The sequence below is a fragment of the Nomia melanderi genome, chromosome 2, assembly GCF_051020985.1.
Source record: "Nomia melanderi isolate GNS246 chromosome 2, iyNomMela1, whole genome shotgun sequence".
Lineage (NCBI taxonomy): Eukaryota > Metazoa > Arthropoda > Insecta > Hymenoptera > Halictidae > Nomia > Nomia melanderi.
The window spans coordinates 8,458,213-8,481,240 of record NC_135000.1 but is presented as its reverse complement, the minus strand read 5'-3'; the positions used below and the strand labels follow the sequence as shown (position 1 = coordinate 8,481,240).

At 41.9% G+C, this 23,028-nt stretch overlaps 2 protein-coding genes across 3 annotated transcripts in view; one reads left to right on the top strand and one right to left on the bottom strand.

Annotated features, from left to right (window-relative positions):
- Positions 1-13,192, bottom strand: part of LOC116425319 (soluble calcium-activated nucleotidase 1) — a 111,293-nt gene extending 98,101 nt beyond the window's left edge. Inside the window, exon 1 of the mRNA XM_076374320.1 lies at positions 12,754-13,192. The gene's annotated coding sequence lies outside the window, so the exon portion shown is untranslated. The remainder of the gene's footprint in view (positions 1-12,753) is intronic.
- The window catches only part of stet (stem cell tumor), a 455,475-nt gene that overhangs the window by 94,728 nt on the left and 337,719 nt on the right, over positions 1-23,028 (top strand). The window lies entirely within an intron of this gene.

Here is a 23,028-nt window from a genome sequence, read left to right as displayed (position 1 = left end):
TCCACTAAAAAACCGAGAAGAAAGCATTTCAAATTTCAACGGACAAGAAAAATCGTTGAGCAAACCGTTGTGGCTGGTTCTACGGGCCGTTCGGAAGCGGTGCATCGATGAACAAGCGATCAGTGAGTCACGGGCCCCCCGTTCCCTTGGACCCAGTTCGCAACGGCGCGTGCATCGGGCCGCAGGGGCGTGGGGAATCGCCGTAAAAGACTATTTCATAAATTCAAGCGTAATCGAGACAAGTTCGGCCGGGCGGGACGCGTCGGGAGACGAGGATGAGACCGAGGCGCGGGTGTTTCAGGGACACGTACGCGTGGGCCGGACCGGAACCGGCATGATTCACGTCACGGAGAACCCGTGGGACTCCGCGGAATACCGGCTCCGTTCCTTATTCGTGGCTGCTCCTCTGCCTGGTCTTCTTCAACACATTGTATATGTATAGACACGTCGGTCCCGGGTAATTGCGGGATTTTCGGTCCATCGCTTGACCCTTTGCGCTCGGGGTCACTCTTATTCACCGTTCGGTGGAACGAAATTGTACAATGTACGCAAAGTGGAGACAATAATTGACTGGTTAAAGTTTTCTGAATAATAAATAATTATAAAAATAAAAAATAACAGTATATGCTTGGTCTATTACTATTTCTATCGAAGATGTCAAAAGACACCTCGTAAAGTTTTAGCTGATTATTTTCTCAGTTGAATTATCTTTCCTTAATTGAATCTTGGACATTTCTTATAGTTGATCTTACAATCGTTATTGGAAAAGTCGAAAAGTCAATTCAGAATATACGACAAAGCTTGAAACAGTTTAAGCTTTGTTAAAAGCTTGAAATAATTAAGCTTATTAAATAAATAAAGGTGAAATTTCAAAAGACGTCTGTCGATGCCTTCGGTGGAAATAGTGTTAAGAAAATAGAAGTTTTTGTGAGGAAGTATAAGAATTCAGCAATACACAAAGTGAATTGTAAATTAATCAAAGTCTCAATACATGACTTTAGGGATAGTTTAATCAATAACTATCAAAAAACTTCTGATTTTCCCAATTACCTCCACTGATTCCATAGTTCCAGTCTACCGCAGCTCTAAAATTTCAATCTCCAAACCCATTAAACATTATCTAAACAATTAAATCGACCATAGTCTCAAAGCTCATACTCTCCCGTTCAAAACAACACCTCAAAATCTCTCTCGCGACGTTTCCCCTCAAAGTTATCGAACTTAAACGCGTCACATTCAAAATCCACCGAAAATTCGAAGATTCCGTCGAGTTTCCTTCGTTTCCGAAAATATTCAACCTCAGGTGACGCGTTCGCCGGTGCCGTCGGTTCAAGGACAATCGTATCTCACCGGAAAATTGCTGGAAAGCAAGAATTTCGTCGTCGCGGAGGTTGTTTCGCTGAAAGTCTTGCGCGCATTCCACGATAATTACGCCGCGCGCTCGGATGAGGAACTCTCTCGAGGGAGTTCAGCGTCGGATTCCGATATACCCGGCCGTCGTCCTACGTATCTGCCTATCCGCTTATAATTTCAGCGGAGGACTTTTTTTTTCTCCTCTTGTGCGCCGCTGAAACGTATCTCCGCGAATACGTATCTCGTTCCCTCTTACATCAGCCGCGCGTCGTCCGAAAGAGAAGACAATGGGCGCGTGGGTCGAGGCAATGTATCGAGGCGTAGCCCGAGTTCGTAGGATATACATAGTCCCCTGCCCTAGCGACGGCCGCTCGTTCCACGAAATTTCTCGATCGCGCACGTTCGATCCCTTTGAACGCTGGGCTGCAGGGTAACACCTAACGTCCAGCGAATTTCGAACTGTTAAACCTTAGCAGTCCTATGTCGAGTCAGACTCGACATTCTATTTTATTGCAACCTCTACCTGTTTTAATAATTTTTTCTATATTTATTAGTATCACAATATAATACCATTCGAAGGTAACATTTCAATGACTCCCAAATATTCTTGAATAAATAAACAGAGCGTCATATTAAGCTGTAATTGAATGAACTAACGTCGATGTGAACCTTAAGCCTACGATTTCTTTCTCAACTCTGATCGATACGGCTACTTCGTCATTAATAATTTATTAGAAAAAGAGAAAAATTCTAAGCATATGTTATGCCTATATTTCCTTTTAAGTATAATAATTGATTACAGAGGAATAATGTTCACTTTGAACTCGAATGAACTGAGTAATATATATATTTGTTGAATCATGTTGGAAATCTTCACCACGAGTCTCACTCGCTGTTGTAGGACAAGGGGTTAAACTGAGAAAGCAAGAACGAGAGACAAAAGAGACTGCTGCAACAGTATTTAACACTAAAACTACAGACGGTCAAAATGACCCATTCCCAACGTCTTTGTGCAATTATTAACCCTTTGCACTCGAGAGGCGCTAGTCGCCATTTGATTTGACCCAAGAACATTGTAAAATTGATAATTCAATATTAAATTTTCTACAATGTGCATGGAACATCGAAATAAAATAGTTCTGTCACTTAATTTATGCAAGGTATGTCTACGTTAATTGCAAAAAGTATCATTGACATTTCATCAGAAGATAATGAATATTCCTTGAGAAAAATATTGTCGAGTGGTCAAACATGGACAAGCATAGAGCATTTGGTATCTTTCCACGTGAAACGACAGAAGCTTGACCGGTCCGTTTGACGAGGCTCTCCAGTGTCACTAAAACGGTTAAGACATTTTTACCAAGCTGTGCGAGCGTCTCTCGTTGGGTCGCGCGTTATACGGCGCGTCGCGTTTCACGTGACCCGAACCTCTCTCGGAAGTTGGTCGGATCGGATAGAGGGTGGCAGGGAAGTTTAACGAGCGGCGCAAGTTCCATCGGAGGAAGGACGAGCGGTCGGAGTGGGTCGCCGCGGCCGGTGACGAGTATATCGGCCCCGAAACCGGCCATTCCGGCGCGTTACGAGCGCGGCTTTCGAATATATCCCGGCGGAGGCGGAACGTCGGGATCACGTACGCCGGACAAAGCTCACGAGGCCACGTTAGCCTCTCCGCGAGCGTATCTCTCCACCTCCGCGCGCGCCGGAAGTAATCGTTTTAACGTGCAATGGCACCGATCGTTAAGTACCGTGGTCCTCGTCTTACGTCACGGCCGGATCGCGTTCTGTCTAGCGATGGGAATAACGACGCTCGGCTCGCTGCGAGCTCGATCGTTCGGAATCGCACATTTTAGCAGTGAATGGGTTGCTACAAGATTTGTCGTTGTTATAAAAGAATAAGGAATATTGTATAGAACGCCTAAAACTCTCATGGCAGTGAACGTGTTGAATGTTTAGTACTTTGAATTAAATCTTTGCGGACGGATGTCGACGTTTCGGAGAGATCGAATTTTCATATTTGGCACACTGAATAACAAACGATTTACTGATACAGCAAGAGATTAGTACGTGGTTTCCTTCTTTTTCATTATTTAAGCAATTGATCTGTAATTTAGTTTCATCTGCCGAAGGTTCTGTGTATTTCGAAGGATCTTCGTCTGCTAAGGGTTAAACTTTGTATTGCTATGTGAAATATTTAAATTAAATAGCTTCGTTGCTTAATTTATCTATGAATTATCGTTAAATTAGTTTCAAACAATATCACCTATACCTCGTCAGAAAATGTTGAATATTTCTATTGAGAAATTTTCGAGTGCGAAGGGTTAAGCAGATACGAGAAGAGGTGGTTGGAAGGAATTTGATTCTATTTGGCAATTGAATGGTTGAGAAAGTATAGGGGATGGGGCTTTATTTTGACAAGTGGAATTATTGTTGGAGATGGAGAATTGATGGGGATTGGAAAAATATTGAGTGTTTGAACGGTGCAGTTTCAAAGGAAGGTTTCTTGCAAATTTGGTTTGGTATTTTTGAGTTTGACAAGAGTTGCTTTCGAAACTGTTTCAAGGTGTTTTTGGAAGGTTTCGAAACGTTTCAATTCAGAAGCAAGAATCGAGCCGTCACATTTCCGACATTCAAAATCGCGGAATATCAATTGCTGTTGTAACTGTCGGAACGTGTTGGACGAGGTTTGACAGTACCCGAACGTGTCAAACGAATTCTCCACATTGTCGTCTCGTTCGTCGAGTTTGACGAGTTCTCGCTTCACTTCCGAGCAAATCCCAGCGCACGGCGGATAATAGAATACACGGTGGCGGGCAGCGTAACCGGAGAAGGTATCCGTCAGAGGTGGAGCAGCGTGGAATCAACTTTGCTCCAGGGAGCAACTCCAGACTGCGAGGATTTACAGGATCCCCAAACCCTCCCCCTGGAAGATCAGACGGCCACGGTGGATAGACGCAGCGACTGTGTGTCTGTCAGATCGGGCTGGTTCGATATTCCGGGGCGTCTAAACGTCCAAGTCGTTAGACGTTACGATTGGCAATGCGGCAGTCCGTCGACGATGGTTTCCCTGTGTAATCTCGGTAAAATCTCACGTTCAACGATAAGCGGGATAGGGGATGCAGTTTATTGTTCCTCCCCTTGTTTCGTTTCCTAACGCGTCGCTGGTTTATAGTGGCTCGCTCGGTCAGCTTTCCAGAATATTTCATAAGAAAAACGCGATTTTGGTAGATTGCCATTAACTGAAATGACGAGTTTCACGCGGAAATTACGGAAACACTGAAACTCGATTAATCGGTTCCACTTCGATGGTAAACTTTGGAACAATTCGACGGAGTTGGTCACTCGTCGGTGGACAGCTCGGTTGGTTCTCGGTGTTAATGTTAATTGCTGTTAACGGAATTACTTTTGCAGGGGAAATACCTTAGGCGATTGGTATTTTGCGATTTTCAAGGGAAATTCGTGTGGTTGAGACTTTAGAGGATTGTTAGTTTGCGATTTTAAGGGAAATTTGAGCGATTGAGATCTTAGGCGATCTTTTTGTTATGATTTTGAAGGGAAATTTGTACAGTTGAGCCTTCGGTGATTGTTATTTTGCAACTTCGAAGGGAAATTCGTGCAGTTGAGACCTTAGGCGATTGTTATTTCGTAATTTTGAAGAGAAATACGTCCAGTTGAGACCTTAGGCGATTGTTATTTCGTAATTCTGAAGAGAAATTCGTCCAGTTGAGACCTTAGGCGATTGTTATTTCGCAATTTTGAAGGGAAATTCGTGCAGTTGAGCCTTCGACTATTGTTATTTTGCAATTTCGAAGGAAAATTCGACCAATTGAGACCTTAGGCGATTATTATATTGCAATTTCGAAGAAAAATTCGTCCAGTTGAGCCTCCGACGATTGTTATTTTGCAACTTTAAAGGGAAATTCGTGCAATTGAGCCCTCCAACGATTGTTATATCGCAATTTCGAAGGGAAATTCACGCAATTGAGATCTTCGGCACGACTTTCCGAGGGACTATCGCGCAACATCTGCCGCGAGGATCAACAGTGTTCGCTCCATTCGTGAACAAAGTGGGCGCAAATGCTCGCTCGTACCGTTCGCAGGTTCGTTACGCCGCGGAACGCTTTAGACGCCGAGCGGATGGCTCGCGTGTGCATCGGAGTAACGGTGTAAGTGGGGAGGTTGGCGCGTGTATCCGCTATAGCGTACACGTGTAGCCATTACCGAATGGTCGGTCGGTGAGCACCGCTGCATTCCGACTGCATTCCACGGCTCCCTCGATCCGCAGTTTCTCTCCTCTCCTCCCTGTCTTCCCCTCTTCCCCTGTACAAGGTGTCTGCGATCGCGATGCACCGGGAAAGAAGTCGATCGCTCATTAGGAGGCGACAGAATACTCAGCTTAACTCTAGTCTCGAGTATTTCGCGTGAAAATGATTTATTCCGAGGTTTGAGATGAGTTTGTATGCTTCTATGCTACATTTAACTTGAAACATTGCACTATGCATGTTTTTAACCCTTTGAACTCTGTAGGCTCCAATATTGCACCAGTTATAATATTGAGTATTTTAATGAATTAAAGAAAATACCCTAATATTATTAGATTTTTATTAAAAGATATTTATATAAAAGATAATTTTCTAAAATTATATACTCATTATTCTATTTAACAATTTCATCTCTAAAGTCAATTAATAATCTTACCTCATCTATCTTCCTAAAATCGAACATCAAATATCCAAGTATTAACCCTTTGAACTCTGCAGGCTCCAATATTGCACCAGTTATAACATCAAATATTTTAACGATACAAAGGTACTACCCTAAAATTATTCGATTTTCCACGCATCCAAATTTTCTACTGAGAAGGAAAATAAAAGATGGAAGGTATGTTATAACATTTTTCATTTTCACTAGAGATACCATAAAAATTAGTTGCAGATGTATTACAGAACCATCATGCTAATGGTTAATATTGTAGATTCTATTATCTGGCGAATTGAAGCAGGTTTGACCATGTTTGCTTAAGTTTGACGTACCCAGTAACATATCGAAATTATGTCGAGCTCAATTTTGATAGAGACCAGATAAAGTGAATAAATAATAAAGTAAGCAACGATTTCGAAGGTTCTCGAGTGAACTCCTAGAGGCTCGAGTTCTGGAAGGAATTATTCAAACTAATTGCTTCATCCCCTTCTAGTCGGTGCCACGATCACTAAAACACCCTGTACTTCCGTCATCCCCCGGCTCCTTCGATTCCGAGATCCTCTTACGAGATCCCATCGCAGTCCTTCCACTCATTCCTTCCCGCAACACTCTTTAGCTCCGGCCATCCCCTCCCTCGCCAGTAATCCTCAGAGCTCTCTCCTCTCTTGATCTCCTTTCACCTCTTCCTCCTTTTCCGCCCGAGCTTTCCAACCCCCTTTGTAATCTTCCTTCTGTTCGCGGATCTTACCCCGACACTTGTCTGCGCGATGGACCTTCGACCGTGCCTCCACCCCCGTTTGAATTCGCCCCGTTCCTTTTGGCACCGAGCAGCTACGAGGGTATCTGCTAAGCTACTCTATTTGTCCATAAATTTGAAATATCATTCGAGAGGCACGAACGTGTACAATAATAATTCTCTTACGTCACTGTATAATGCGGAAGCATCATCGAGAATGCGGCTAAATCGGAAAAGTGAACCAATTTGCACTGATTATGTGGAAAAATGGTTGGACCGAGACACCTGAATTCTTAGCACCTGATTTCTCGTGAGAATGTTCTCGAAATTTTTTAGATTAAAAGAAATATAACTGGGGTGTTTAATGTTTGATTTCCTAGACTATGGTAATTAGAAATTAGAGGAATCCCATCATAAATCGAGGAAGGGTGAACAAATTTGCGATGATAATAATATAGAAATGTATAAAACTATAAAAATGGGTGCAATGCTATACAAAACTATACAAAACTATAAAAATAGGTGCAATGCTATACAAAACTAGACAAAACTATACAAAACTAGACAAAACTGGACAAAACTATACAAAACTACATAAAACTATATAAAAGAAAACATGGTTGGACCAAGACACCTGATTTCTCATAAGAACGTTCTCGAAATATCTCAAACTAAAAGAAATATACGTGATTAATGTCCAATTGTCTAGACTCTAGTAATTAGAAATCAGAGAAACCCCATCACACTGAAAAATTCAATTAAAAATCGAGAAATTCCGCAGTGCAACCAATTATTCAGCCAGTATCTCACATTACAATTAAATATTTTAATGAATTTTAAAGAAACTACCCTAAAATTATTAGATTCTCCACACATCGAAATTTTGTACTAAGAAGAAAAAAATCAAAGAAATGTATAGCATTTCTTATTTTCGCTAGAAACACTATAAAAATTAGTTTCCTAATAGATTACAAAACAACCTGGAGTGCTAATTACCTTCGCCACTATGCTCATGTATCATTTTACTATCGACAATTTGTAAGAAATACAACAAAATTTTCCATTCTACTTCAGCTGGAAATTTCACTTGAAGATAATACTAGCAAAATAGTTGTTTGCTTTGATCCGTGGGTAACGAACAACATTGATTCTTAAATTAGTTTAGAAATCTTCATCGCGAGTCTCACTCGTCATTGTACGACAAAGGGTTGAACCGTCGGAAAGCTTGATTCCGAATGATCAGCGAACGATAGGCAAATTATTCATCGATCCAGTGGATACCAAGAAACCGAGTTTCGTTCGTTACTCTCGTGCTGGAAACTCCGAAGTCCTGGGAGCAGAGCGAAGACGAGGCCGACTCGTTCGCGCGAAGTCCCCCGAAACGAAAAGCGGAGCGGACAGTTATGCAAATCGACCGGGGTACGTGTACGAAAAGTGCATAACCACGGCTGCGTTTCGGACCGGGGTCCTCCGGGAAATTGGCGAGAATCGAGGAAAGTGAGCCCCGTGGGCGCAACCCGAGGAACTGGCGCGTTCCTCGCGGACGGGCCTCTGATATTCGAGCGGATGAGATCGATAACCGACACTCTTGCAATCTCGACGAACGCTAACGACGAGGGATTCGAAATTCATTTCAAAGTTCCCTTAAAACTGCGCCTTTGAATTTTTCGTATCGTTTTCACTGCCGAGTTTCTGGATGTACATCGGAATTTTCTATTCGACGTATGGAAATTGAAATTATCTCTGAATTCTAATGTAGTAACAGTTGATAGTCATTAATAATTGTTGACAGTATAGTAATAGTTTCCTAGTTTCTACTTGGTAGGTAACAATTGAAATTATTCTCCAATTTTGATACAGTAACACTTGATAATACTCAATAATAATAATAATAATTGTTAAGGAAACTATAGTAACAGTTTACTAGTTTCTATCTAAAAATTCCCATCTCTTCCAACAAACTGATTAACCTACGTAATTTAAAACTCTACTATGAATCTACTCCATGCACAACATAATTTACTATCGAAGAAAACCTTCAGCAGATCGTAACACATTGAACGCCGGCTAAATATCAACTACTAAAAACGCAAGCGTCGGTGATTATATTGATACGTTTTTAAACATCGATTACACCAAAATTTCTAACTTATGGAAGAGAATAAGGAATTCGATTTTGTAAATTTTACCTTGGATTGGTGTTATACATATCTAAAATGTAACATGAACGTAGGCGCTCAATGTGTTAATATCTACAGATTTATAGGAGGACTATGAGGTTTTACAAAATCGTGGTTAAATCGAATGGAATTAACGGTGCTCGATAGCTTGTCGCGGGGAAACAGCGAGGTTTCAACGCCCTGTGTCCACAACAGATTTCCGGGGGACGTAAGGATCCAATCGGCCCAGGATTCCACGGGACTTCGCGTCCTGGTGGGATTCCGACCACGTACCAATTCACTGCGGAGATTTCTCCCGATATCAAATCGCGTTATAAAGTCGGCTATCTCTCCCTCGTTTGCGATCACGCGGCCAAACGCGCGCCGGGACAATGTCACTGGAAGCAGTTCCCGGTCCCGGGAATCGTACACATTGTAATTCTCTGTTCCCGAACCTCTAATTTCAATCAGTATGAGCGAACACGTACGTAGTTTTGTGGGAACAATGGAATAAGCTGTGGCACAAATGTGCGTGAATCTACTGTTGGAAGTAATCTAGCAAAATACTACTCAATATTATGCCAATTCATCCTCAATTAGGAACTGTGCGAATTTTCTGCGCTAATTTCAATCAATATGAGCAAAGATGTACTTAGTTTTGTGGGAACAATGGAATAAATGTGCGTGAATCTACTGTTGGAAGTAATGTAGCAAGATACTACTCAATATTATGCCAATTAATCTTAAATTAGGAACTGTGCGAATTTTCTGTAGAAACAACTTGTTCAGTTGTGCGAATGTAGCTCGTCGCGAAAAACTCACAAGTGTCTTCTTATGAATATTTATTATAAAATTTCCTAACGAGACAGACACTTTCTGAAGTTAACTCAAAGAGAAGCAACTAGAGGAACGTTTTATTCTAATATTTCATACTGCACACCACAAACTTGAATATCAGTACTAAAACTACCAAGTGTAATTGCCAAATTCCTTTATAGAAACTAGAGCGCACATAATTCCGGGAGTATAGTTGTCTCGTTTAAGTTGTTCCAAGAAAACGCGTGATTTCGTTCAAATCGATCCGCAGAGGTAGACATACAAGAAATACCGGTAAACCTAGTGTTAATCTCGATGTAACACTATTCAATATTTATCATCAACATCGCCGAGCAAAAAAGAAGACTCACAGGGAACATGCGAAAGGAAGGAACACGCCGATTGGACTGTTTTTTTGCGAGGCCGGCCTGAAAAGAGCCGAGAGCGTGTAAGCTTCTTTTAAGACGCGCGAGAAGAGAGTTGTACCGCGCGAACGATCGTCATGGAATTACTGGACGGAGTGGTGTTAAATGGCGGGCGAATGGGTTTAAGCGCAATTTATACGCAACATTGTAGTTAAGAGAGGATTTTATAGGAGCAATTTGAACCGAGCGGATGCTCGATCGAGAATGAAAACGTTTCCGTTGACCGCAAACGCGTAATTACGCAGCCCGCGACTGGCTTTCGGTTCCTACTAACCGGTATTGTAATTTGCAATCGATCTTATTTTACGTGGAATCCGCTCGCCTTTACGCCCTTTCGGAATCCGCTCGACCGGACCTTGAAATTCGCTCTCCGCTGACGATCGTCGGGGAATTTCGGCGCGCGGAACGATTCCAACGAGAACCATTCGGTCCACGGACGATCGAGATTGTCTCTCGCGCCATGGAAAATTAGAAACGATTCGTCTGAACGCTACAATTACCGAGCAATTAGAGTTATTTGCAATTTTTTCATGAAAATTCCAAGTTTCTTGAGATTCGAAGGTTCCTAGGCTAGTAACCGTGCAGATCTAATTAGAAATCCTTCGCAGAAACGCATTTATCGTTTAAATAATCGCAAACTGAACATTCTAATAGTAATAAAAATAATATACAATAATATTATATAATATATAGTAATATATACTACGAAAGTCTTGCTCTAAACGGTTGAAGCTTCCCGAAATCACCGAACAATTAACACGAAACCAATCATTAACGATTCCTGTTACATTCAGAGCTACAGATACGCCTGCACAGAATTCCGCTGAATAAAATACTCGATTGTTACGAAACACTGCAAGTTTACAAAGTTTAGTACGAAGTTTAATATTCAAACACCTGCGTTCAAGGTAGAACTGGATCTTCGCGACTCGAAGTCCCGGGAATAAAGTTTATTCGGCCCGTAAGTTCCGCTTACTTCTCTGCCGTATAAAATAATATTTTATTAAATATAAAATTCCTATAACCCCGTGACCCGTCACCGTGGAATATCCTCCACTGACTAAGCGCAAAAGTTTAGCCACTCAAACAAACTTAACCTAATGTATTCGAATTTAACGGAATACAAATATGAATTCGCTCGGGACGTTCGCGAATGAAATCTCGAAGGACCGCGAGGACGCGACAATCTGAAAAGCGACCGGCAAAGAAAGGATAAGAGCGGTTGAAAAGGAGACAGGAAGGATCCTTGCTCGAATTAAAAAGATTTGTCCGCGCCGCGTCAAAAGAGGTAATTACTTATCGGAAGAGAGAGAGAGAGAGAGAGAGAGAGAGAGAGCGGGATCGGCTCTTTTTCCGAATTATTCCCTCCTCCGCTCGTTCCCGCCGAAAGTATCGGTAAATTACTCCAGTCTCACAACGCCGGCGATTTCCCTTTGTCCCCGCTCCCTTTTTATCACTCTCTTCGGTTTCACGGGCTCGCGCGTACACCCCCGGAATCTTTATTAAAATGCACGGAGGCTTGAAGGCCGCCCTCTCGACCTCTTTGCGGCCTTTTCCGCGTCAGCCTGAATTCCGCCGGCGAGCCTCGCGCCCGCCGAAACTCATTATGCGATCTTCACCCATTCCATCAAACGATCCTGCGACCGTGATTCCCGCTGGAAGACTCGCGAGGAATCACCGATACTCCGGCGCCGGTTTCTGTGTAAACGAGCTTTGACGGGAGTACGTCTTAATCGAACGCGTGCGTTTTAGAGTTGGAAAAAAGAAACGTAATGTGGCGATCGAATCTTGTACAATTCGGAAGATTCGCGAATTAATGATTCTTTCCGACACAGGTTTCTGTGTAAACGAGCTTTGACGGGAGTACGTCTTAATCGAACGCGTGCGTTTTAGAGTTGGAGAAAGAAACGTAATGTGGCGATCGAATCTTGTACAATTCGGAAGATGGAAGATTCGCGAGTTACTGATTCTTTCCGGTTTCTACGGAAACTTGGAACTTTGGAGTAATGAGGTTTCATTGTTCTAAGTATCTAATAACGACAATACAATTTTGCGCTATATTTGCTCAACGCTTCAACCCTTCCCGTTGAAAACAATTCGCAATGACCATTCGTGGACTCAAGTAGACGAAATGGTAATCAATTAAAGAGAAAAACGAATCTCAATCTCTAATTAACCCCTTGCCCTACAACGAGTTAGACTCGAGGTGAAGATTTTCGACATGATGCGACAAATATATGTATTACTCAGTTAATTCGAATTCAAAGTGAATATTATTCCTCTGTAATCAATTATTACACTTAAAAGGAAATATAGGCATAACATGTGCTCAGAATTTTTCTCTTTTTCTAAGAAATTATTAATGATAAAGTAGCCGTATCAGAGTTGAGAAAGAAGTCATAGGCCAAGGGGTTAATTAATCGTCACGTCTCGATCAATTGTACCAAACAGACGTGTTTCTCCACTATCTCAGTTAAATCGAAAGAGATTCGTTATTCCGTTATAGAAGCAGCCCTTCCGCAGAAACAGAAACCACGTAAAACATTTGTAAAAAGCGACTACGTACCTTGCGGAGGAAACGTCTCCCCGAAGAACTGTTTCCGATCGCCGCCGTTCGCTTGTTAGAATAATTCTCCGGTCGGATAAAGTATCCGCAGCGTTTCTAAAAGTCAAAAGCGTTGCTCATCCTCGGGTAGCTCTCTCGTTATCGAACCGGAGCCGCGTAATTCCCATGCGGACGATCCTATTCTTACCGGCTCGAACCTTCCAGCGGCCATTTTGTCGGCTCCACGTCGAACGAGACGCGTCCCTTCGATTTTTCTTCCGGTAGCACCATCTCGTGAATTATACGCGCGAGCGAAGTGGCACGTTTCTCGCTGCGGCGATAATGAGAACCGATCTCAGGGAAAAATCAAAAATTCACGCGGATATCGGCACTCGAAACTCACACCGCTGGGAATAATTCGTCGCGACGGAGATCCGGGCGAGACTGACGCCCGAGGTCGCGGAAGGTTCGTCATCTACGCGTGTTGTTGAAGCGCGGCCCACTGAGCTCGAAGCGAAAGGTCTTTTCTGTTTACTCGATCGAGCAGAATTCACATTGAAGGGACTAATGTTTTCCTTAATTCGGTCGTCGCTTTAATCCCTCGCTCTACGATTCCTTCAACTTCGAGCGATACTTTGCTATGAATATTTCTTAGGAGGGAAATATTACGAGCATATTCTATATGTTTGCTAAGTATAATGATTGATTATAGAATAACACTTCGAATCCGAATGAATCGAGTAATTGACTCGTATTGCCAATCTTCGTCTGACATGATAGAAGACAAGGGATCGATAGTGGAATTTGTTAACATGAAATGCATTTTAAACCGAGTAGCTTCAACACTAGAACTACCAAGAGTTTAATACGATTGGTATGCAATCCCTATAAAAACTGTAACAATAGATTATTTCCGGTTTCTTCAGACATTCGTTATAGTACTCAAGTGAAACTATTTTCAAAATCATTTGGAATATTCAATGCTTTGAAATCAATAACAGCGAAACAAGAAAACGGGAACCAGTCATTTTGACTGTTACGGTAGTTCTAGTGTTAATAGAGTTACTTGGTGTCCAGTCTCAAATTATTACAGAAACATGATAGTTAAACAGCAATGTTTCGCCATAAATTCCTCTGACACTAAAACTATCGTAACAGTCAAAATGACTGGTCTCGATTTGAATATTCCAAATGATCTCTAGTATTAAGTAGAACCGATGCTAGGTTACTGGACTTTAACCTCTTGCGCCGGAAAGACGCGAGTCGAGAGATGTTCACAAAAAATCTCGAAGTTACAAATTCAGAAATCATTGTCGTTCCTTCGATGTTCGATCGACAGCTTGTGTTAACGAAGAGAATCCATCGCCACGCGCGTTCCCGGCGCAGCCATCGCCTCCGCGCGATGCACACGCGCTTAAATATTTGCCGAGCGGTTTATTGCGACTCCGCCGATGAGGGAACACGCTCGCGGGAGTTGTTTCACAAGCGTAAACACGCGACAGCCGGCATTTCCACGCCTCTCGATTTCCTTCTCCCTAATTCTCGGCTTGGATCAACCGTTCCCCCGTTCGCTGCGTTTACGGGCTGCCCTAAAGCGGTTTACACGAAAATAGGGCTCAAGCCGCCGTGAAAACGACGCCAGACAGACTCAGCTCGCCGGACAAAGCGTTTCCGAGTTCGCTGGCGTGTTCCAGCGCGAGACCCACCCTCTTCTTAGCTACCCCGCCGTTGCATCCCTGTTTCCATGGCGCCCGGAGCACGATCGCCTTTTCTTGACACTCGCACGCTGCTCTTTCGCGCCGGATTCCTAGGGAAATTCTGCGGAACGCCTGTTTTGTCCTGCAAAGAAAGAAGCTGGTCGCGCGCGTTGGAACTGCGATTCTTGGACAATGCTGTCTCCAATCTCAGCAACCCCGAAGCTAGCTGCAGGTCTGGCAGCTGAAATTCGAGGGAATTAAGAAATAGCTTGACGTTGATTGCTAATGCATTGGAATGATTGTTAGGTTGAGCTCTTATCACTGCTACACTTGTGTGATAGAATTGAGATTCCTGGACGACAGTGTCGAATCTTAGCAACCCCAAAGCTAGCAGGTCTGGGTAACTGAGGAAACTAAGAACCAGTTGATCAATAATGCATCGCAACGATCGTTAGGTTGATGTCCTATCAGTGCTAAACTCGAAGAAGCTTATAGCACTAAACTCGATTTTCCGTTGCATCAATGTCTAGACGACATAATATCGCGAAATAATGAAGCGTTAGCAATAAAGCTTAGAAGTTTTATTTCTCGAGCTGAAGAGGAAGCTTCAAGATCCAGTTTCCCAGTCTCCTCCGGTAGACAGGACCTAGGACTCGCCTCGAAAGTCTGGAAATCTCGCGGAAGAAAAAGTCGGCTCGATTTTAATTCCGACCGGAAACGAAACCCTCTTCAGCCCCGTTCTCCTCTTCCCGATCCACCACTCTACCGTTCTCTATCGATGCACGCGCGGTAATCGTACCGTGGAACAAGATTCTGCCGGCACTCGACGCCACCCTGGCCTTTTATGCTCATTCCGCCATATACGCCGAGAAATATTTACCGTTTCCCAATAATGCTCTACCCGGCTCGCCTTTCTTCCCGCCTCGCTTCTCCGCCGGTCTCAATATGTCGGGCTTAATATTCATTCGACCGTTTTAGAGGCACCAGGTATCTTCGACGGTTTTATACGATCGAGGGACCGAATTTCTTCGGAATGTATCGTCCCCAGAACCGTCGCCCTCTGTATGTTTCCTACTTTTTTCGGTATTTCGCGTGAGTACCTTAGATCCTCGAATTCCTAATTCTTCGGGGATATCGTGTGATCCTATTCTGCAAGGACGGTCGCCGTACGAAAGTCTGATGTCTACAAAATGACAACAGTCCTCAAACTGTTAGAACGAAAATACCAACGAGAATTCAATGATGTCTTCGCAACCTTATATTTTAATCACGAAAGTCTCATGTCTCCAAAATGACAACAGTGCTCAAACTGTTAGAACGAAAATATTGGAGAATTCAATAATGTCTTCGCAACCTTACATTTTAACACGTTCACGCCGGCGTGTACCACCGGTGGCTCACACTAAGATATCACATTAGACAGTGTGTACCATTGATGGCTCATTAGACGGTGCGTAGCATCAAATATGTGACTCGTCGAATGGTTTGGTAATTAGAAAACATTGCCACACAGTTGAGAATTAATTTACTTATTGATCATTTCAATATTTTTATCAATCTTGAGAATTCAGTCGCCAAATGGGAAATGGGTCCAAAATGACAACAGTTCTCAAACTGTTAAAAATCTCCAACTTCAAAACTCCAACTCAATTTCCAACCACGAAACTCCCATGTTCCTAAAACGAGGACAGTCCTCGAGAATCACAGTCCTTAACCCTTTCGGCCATGGCGTCCTCGTATAAGGACATACTTATAGTTAACACAGTTGTGATGACACAATCACCAAGATTGCTAAGAGTCCACTCAAAAGTGTCTTCAGTTTCATTCTGCGATAGCACAATTTGACAAGAGAACTCGACACCATTATCAAATAGAATCTACTTGTGATAACACAAGGACAACCTTTACAAACAATCAAATTCACCTGCTTTAGATTCCTTCCACAAATACACCACGACCAAAAGGGTTAAACCAGAAACATAGAGAAATTCCAAAACTGGCAAAAACACCAAAAGCCCCATACTCAGCTTCCTCGTTCCCAGTTTCCTATGGAAACCACGGATTCCACGGTGCGAGGAGCATACCCGGTGTCTCAGAAGTAACCTTCCCCGCAGCGCGTGCGAGTGTACTATCGATTATCCGGCCGGACGTTAACGAGCGGCGATCTCTCTTTCGTTAGCGGGCCGGCTCGTACTTCTCCCGGCTTCCCTGCCAGCGTTGCGTAAATCTTGCGGCCCCGACCCCGTGGAACCCGGGAGTAACACCTCTCGCTCGTAGGTCGAAGCGCCGGCCATAAATTTTTGAGAGTTCGAAGCGATCCTGCCCACCCGGGACGAGAGAGGATCCCGCTCGCCCTCCCCCCTTCCGGCCGCTCGAGCGTCTTCGCAGACTCTCCCGGGTGTCCCTTATCCCCTAACCCTTCCGTGTCCTTCTCCTCTCGGACCTCTAGCCTCCTCTCTGCCCACGAGCGACACGCGCCCAGTCTGGACCCACGCCCACGCGTCGCATACCGTACGCCCTTCGACGACTTTTCTGCGGCGATTCTTTTTCGCGAGCGTCTCTCTGGTAATATTGTGGATATTCGGTAATTTACCGCGGCTTCGTTAGCCCCTCGCGGCAAAGTGGAGGAGTCGGTAACGAGATTAGCGGGTTATCGGAGATAATTGCGAATAGAGTTATTAAAGTGGTCGGAGTTGGGGGTTCTTGGTTTGTTTTCGTTTCATCGCTCTTATTTTAATAGTTAACCCCTTGTACAACGAGTTAGACTCGAGGTGAAGATTTTCAATATGATGCGACAAATATATGTATTAGTCAGTTCATTCGAAATCAAAGTGAATGTTATTCCTCTGTAATCGAGTATTATACTTAAAAGGAAATGTAGGAATAATATATGTTTAGAATTTGTCTGTTTTTCCAATGAATTATTAATGACAAAGTAGCCGTATCGACAGAGTTGAGAAATATATCATAGGCCAAGGGGTTAACTGTGTTTGACATGATACTAATTCTTTCAGCGATGAATTCTTTAGTTTTTCACATAAACATGTAATTCTTCTTTGTTTCGCTTTGATCTTTCATTAAAATATACTCTACGTGCGTTCGATGAGTACACGTTCGAGTTTTTTATTTTATTGCGCGAACGAGAAGGTTTTTCCAACTAAATTCCACAGTTAACTGGTTAATCTACCGACTCTTTTATCAATTCTTAATATTAATGAATCGTATTAAGCCTTTGTGCTAAGTTTTAGCTTCAATTATGGACTGAGGAAAAATTGTGTAGTAAACTTTTAAACGTTTGAGAGGCAAGCGTGATCGCACTTCTAAACGATATTCCAAAAAACAGCTAGGAAAGTAGCAATTTACAGGGTTGAACCAAGCCTAATACTATATAAACCAGAAATTCTAAACGACATTTCAAAAATCATCTACGAAAGTAGCAATCTAAAGGATTCAACAAAGCCTAATTCAATATAAACGAGAAATTCCAAACGATATTCCAGAAAACACTAATGAAATCACCAATCTAAAGGACTCAACCAAGCCTAATTCAATATAAACGAGAAATTCCAAACGATATTCCAGAAAACACTAATGAAATCACCAATCTAAAGGACTCAACCAAGCCTAATTCAATATAAACGAGAAATTCCAAACGATATTCCAGAAAACACTAATGAAATCACCAATCTAAAGGACTCAACCAAGCCTAATACTATAAACGAGAAATTCTAAACAATATCCCCAAAAACACCAATGAAATCAGGAATCTAATGGACTCAACCAGACCTAATACAATATAAACGAGAAATACTAAATATTCCAGAAAACACCTATAAAATCAGCAATCTAAATGATTCAACCAAGCCTGATACTATAAACGAGGAATTGAAAGCGATATTACGAGGAGCACCTATGAAATTAGCAATTTAAAGAGTCGAAGTAAGTGTCACATATCGTAGCCCGTGACTTTCGCCGTTGGTGGCTCGAGGCGGTCGGCGTGTAGGAATCTCGCGGTGCGTGGGCGTGTTTCCCAGGGTCTCGCTTCGGCCCTTTCTGGGCCCGCGATCAGGCGCCCGGTCCCCGAGTAAGATATTCGGCCGTTGGACTCGGAACAGACGAAATGAAGGCGTTACGTGCGCTCTCCTCTTCGCCGCTCTGTCTTTCTCCCCCGGCGTGGCGGACGAGGAACGAGGGAAAAGGGGGGAAGAGGGGAGGCGGACGGGCAAAAAGACCATGGGAGATTTCGGAATCAATGGACACGATAGGAAGACAGGCAACAGGACGACTAGGAGCGCGAACCCGATGGAGAAAAAGGGAACGGGAGGACAGAAAATACACTTAAACCGTGGCAATCGGGGAGCTTAAGGTTCCCGGACTCTTTAGAGATTCATGATTCTTATCTTGCTCCGTGCCAGTCTCTTTCTTTCTTCCTTTTTTTTTGCTTCTTTCTTTCTATTTTTCTCTCCTTCCTTTTTTCCGTTCGCTTCTGCTTTGTTATTCTCTTTGTGGTTACCGTAACTGGAAATGAGAGGTGACGATTCGTTTCGAGTATTGTTCTGGAATTTCCTTTGGATTTTCTGTTTTCGATTTGTTTTTGGATGTTCAAATCCAATTTGTATTTGTGATTCTGAATTTGAGTTTATATTTTTCTTTGCTTCTTTCTGTTTTCCATTTGTGTTTGCCTTGTTATTCTCTTTGTGATTACTGTTAGTGGAAATGAGAAGTGATGATTCGTTTCGAGTATTGTTCAGGAATTTCTTTTGGGTTTTGTGTTGGAGAGATAGCTTTTTGGAAGTTAAAATTCAATTTGTATTTGTAATTTTGAATTTGAGTATATAGTTCTCTTTGCTTCTTTCTGTTTTTGATTTGTTTTTGCTTTTGAGTATTGTTCAGGAATTTCTTTTCGTTTTTGTGTCGAAGAGATAGCTTTTTACAAGTTTAAATTGAATTTGTATTTATAATATTGAATTCGAAATTACGTTTGTAATTCCCAATCTGAATTTCAAATTAAATTCCTAATTTATTCAGGCTTGTAATTCCTAATGTGAAATTAAACTCGTTTTTGAATTTCAATTCGCTGAAATCTAGTCAAATTTTGCCACGATGGAAGCAATTAAAGAAAAATAGTTAATTCCCTAACAGCGTGAAGCTCCGCGAATATCCTGCGCCAATGGATCCACGGTGAAATCTACATTTTTGTAGACTACGTGCCCTATCAGTCCTCCAAGCGTAGAATTGTCCGTTCCCGCCGAAAAACTCAGCCTATCGCGCGCGGAAGTTCTATAATAGTGTAACGTTTCCGTGAAAATCGTCGAAGTTTTCGCTATCTCCTGGGAAAACCCGCGTTTCGATCATCGACACGGTTTTTTTACGTCCACGACCGGAATTTATGAAACTCCGCGCAATCAATGCGATGAACACGATTAAAATATTTCCTCTTAACCACGAAAATCCAACTCTTTGTTCCCTTGCATTCCTGGGAAAGAGTTCATCTCGAGTTCCGACTAATATAACGAAACTCCATTTACGCGACGAACTAGTTCACGCAACTAGGCCGTCCACTGATTTCGCTACTCGCAACTTTTTGTTCGAATAACCGTTGTCCAGGTGAATAGGCTCTATCGTGTTCACCGTATCGAGTCTGGCAACTTCGATGTTTCATCTGTTTTACCAATGAAACTACCAGACGACTGAAAATCAACCGTTTTCGATGTCTTCGGTCTTCTTTAACACTAGAACTACCGAGCATTTGATACGATTAACCCTTCGCACTCGACAATATTTTTCATTAAAAGTATTCATTACTTTCTGACTAAATATTAACGATATTTTTCGCAACTAACACAATTGATTATCTTCTATAAATTAAGAGACAGAACTATTTTACTTCGATGTTTTATGGGTTGATACATTACACAAGGTTTAATATTGAATTGAAAATTTTATAAATTTGCTGCGTTGAATCAGGTGGCGACTGTAAGGCGCCCTTCGAGTGCAAAGGGTTAATATGCAATTCCTATAAAACTTGTAACAATAGATTATTGTCAGTTTTTTTAGACATTAGTACTCTAGTGAAACTGTTTATTTTCAAAATCATTTCGAATATTCAATGCTTCGAAGATATAAATAATTGCTAAACAAAAGAATCGAAACCAGTCATTTCGACTGGTACGGTAGTTCTAGTGTTAATTAAACAATCCCTAAAGTCATCTATCGAGACTTTAATTAATTTACAATTCACTTTGCGCATCGCTGAATTCTTATTGCTAATTGATATTGCTAATTCTTCGATACTTCCTCACTAAAACTTCTATTTTCTTAATCACTGAAAAAAGAAGTGAAACTATTTATTTTCAAAATCATTTCGAATATCAATAATTGCTAAACAACAGAATCGAAACCAGTCATTTCGACTGGAACGGTAGTTCTAGTGCTAATATAGCTAGAATAATTAGATGAAACTGCCGAACGGTTAACGGAATGGAGATCACGCGTAGTCTTTCGATTTCTTCGTTCCCCACGGATAACAAAGCATCGTTATTTATTCGTTTGAAACCACCGTTCCGCTGTACAAGAGTTTCAATCCGAAGTCGTACTATATTTCCGTATTTATCGGCCCCTCCGGATTTTTCTGACGCGAAACGAGAAGACACGCTCGATTAAATGATTCCAGTGAATTCCGCGAGGGTGACCGGTGCTCCTGAAACTAATTGCCTCCGGCTCTTCTATTACCCGCAACCCTTTCGCCCATAAATATGTTTCCTGCGATCTGGCCAGTGAAGTTTGAAAATCGCGCGACTGCCCTGCACAGCGTATAGTCGAGTCAAGAATTTCTTTGGGTAGCCAATTCAACGGTGAAACTATCTGGAAATTCAACCGAGGTATTTCGAAATTTTTCTCAAAATTAAAATATACTCAAGATTCGACGAGTTTATCGTTGTATCTGCAGAAATACGCAATACTTGACGATTTTCCAGAGAAACCTCACAATTGAAATACTTGCCGAAACGTTCTAAAACGAGTCAACTCGACGAGTTTATCGCAGAAATACACAAAATTTGACGATTTTCCAGCAAAACCTTGTCACAATTGAAATACTTGCTGACTAAACGTTCTGCAACGGGTGAATTCGACGTCGGGTAGTTCGTGTTAACAGAACCGTCCATTATTGTTTCGTCGATGATTAAAAGATCAATACAAAATGTTCGAATGGGATTCTGTTTATTTTCAATTTGTATATTCCCCGGGATTGTATGCTTTCAAAATTTACCGGGCACCGCCCGGGGAATCCACTAAAATTTTCGGGATTTTTGTTCTGGCCATTCGATCGTCGGAAAAATGGATTGAACTCGATGGGAACTCCGAGTATAAAAGCATCGGGGTACATTTATCTTAAAACTCGGCGTTCCCGGGACATCCGACTCTCTCCGATCTATTGGTTTCTTTGTGAAACATGCTCGATTCGTCGGCCATGTTCGCCGGTACAATGTTGCGCGGTGGAAAAAGGAGCAATGCTGTATAGGAAGGGATTAATAACAGTGCATGATGTGGAAGGCGGCCGGTACTACTCTGCCGAGCGACGTTCTCGCTCGCGGAATCACCTCGGAAGCAACTAACGCTTCGTCGCATAGTTGTTTTCATCGAATGAAACAACTAAACCGACTGTAATGTTTTCGGAAACCGATACCTATGTAGGACGAACGAAAATTTTTGGGTAATTGGAGTGATATTAGGGAATTGATCGTTGGACTTTGAAATTTCATGTTTTGGAAATATAAATAGGAGTTTTTCGGATATTTTGTGGAATGTTTGGATGTTTTAGAGAATGTACAGTTTCAGTTGTAGTTCTGAAATTTGGATGTTTTAGAGAATGTACAGTTTCAGTTGTAGTTTTGAAGTTTGGAAAGCAAAGGCAATAATATAATGTTCTGCAATGAATAGAATCGACGAAATTAAGGATGAAGTTCTCAGTTTTTCGAATGTAGAATAACAAAAACATACTTGGAACAAATAATAAACCACAACTGGATATTTGAAGAACGGAACAAACAACAGCTTGGAAAATATTCCAAACGTTTCAAAAACAATGGCAACCAATCTTTCACAAGATAAACATTCGCATTTGATGGAAACAACAGAGTTAGCAATTAAATTTCCGAATCAAGAATTCGAAAAACACGCTTAAAACAAACAATAAAGCGCAACTGAATATTTGAAGAACGAAAGAAACGCAGCAGCTTCGAAAACATTCGAAACATTTCAAAAACAAAATCAACGGATCCTTCGAAAAATAAACTTTCCCAATCAATAGAACCGACAAAATGAGCAATTAAATTTCCAAATCGAGAATTTTAAACACCCACTTAGAACAAAGAATAAATCGCAACTGAATATTTGTATTAAAAAACGCAACAGTTTCGAAAACATTCGAAACATTTCAAAAATAAATTCAATGGATCCTTCAAAAAATAAACTTTCCCAATCAAGAGAACCGACAAAATGGACAATTAAATTTCCAAATTGGGAGTTCGAAAAGCCAACTTAGAACAAACAGTAAATCACAACTGAATATTTGTATAAATAAACATTTGAAACATTT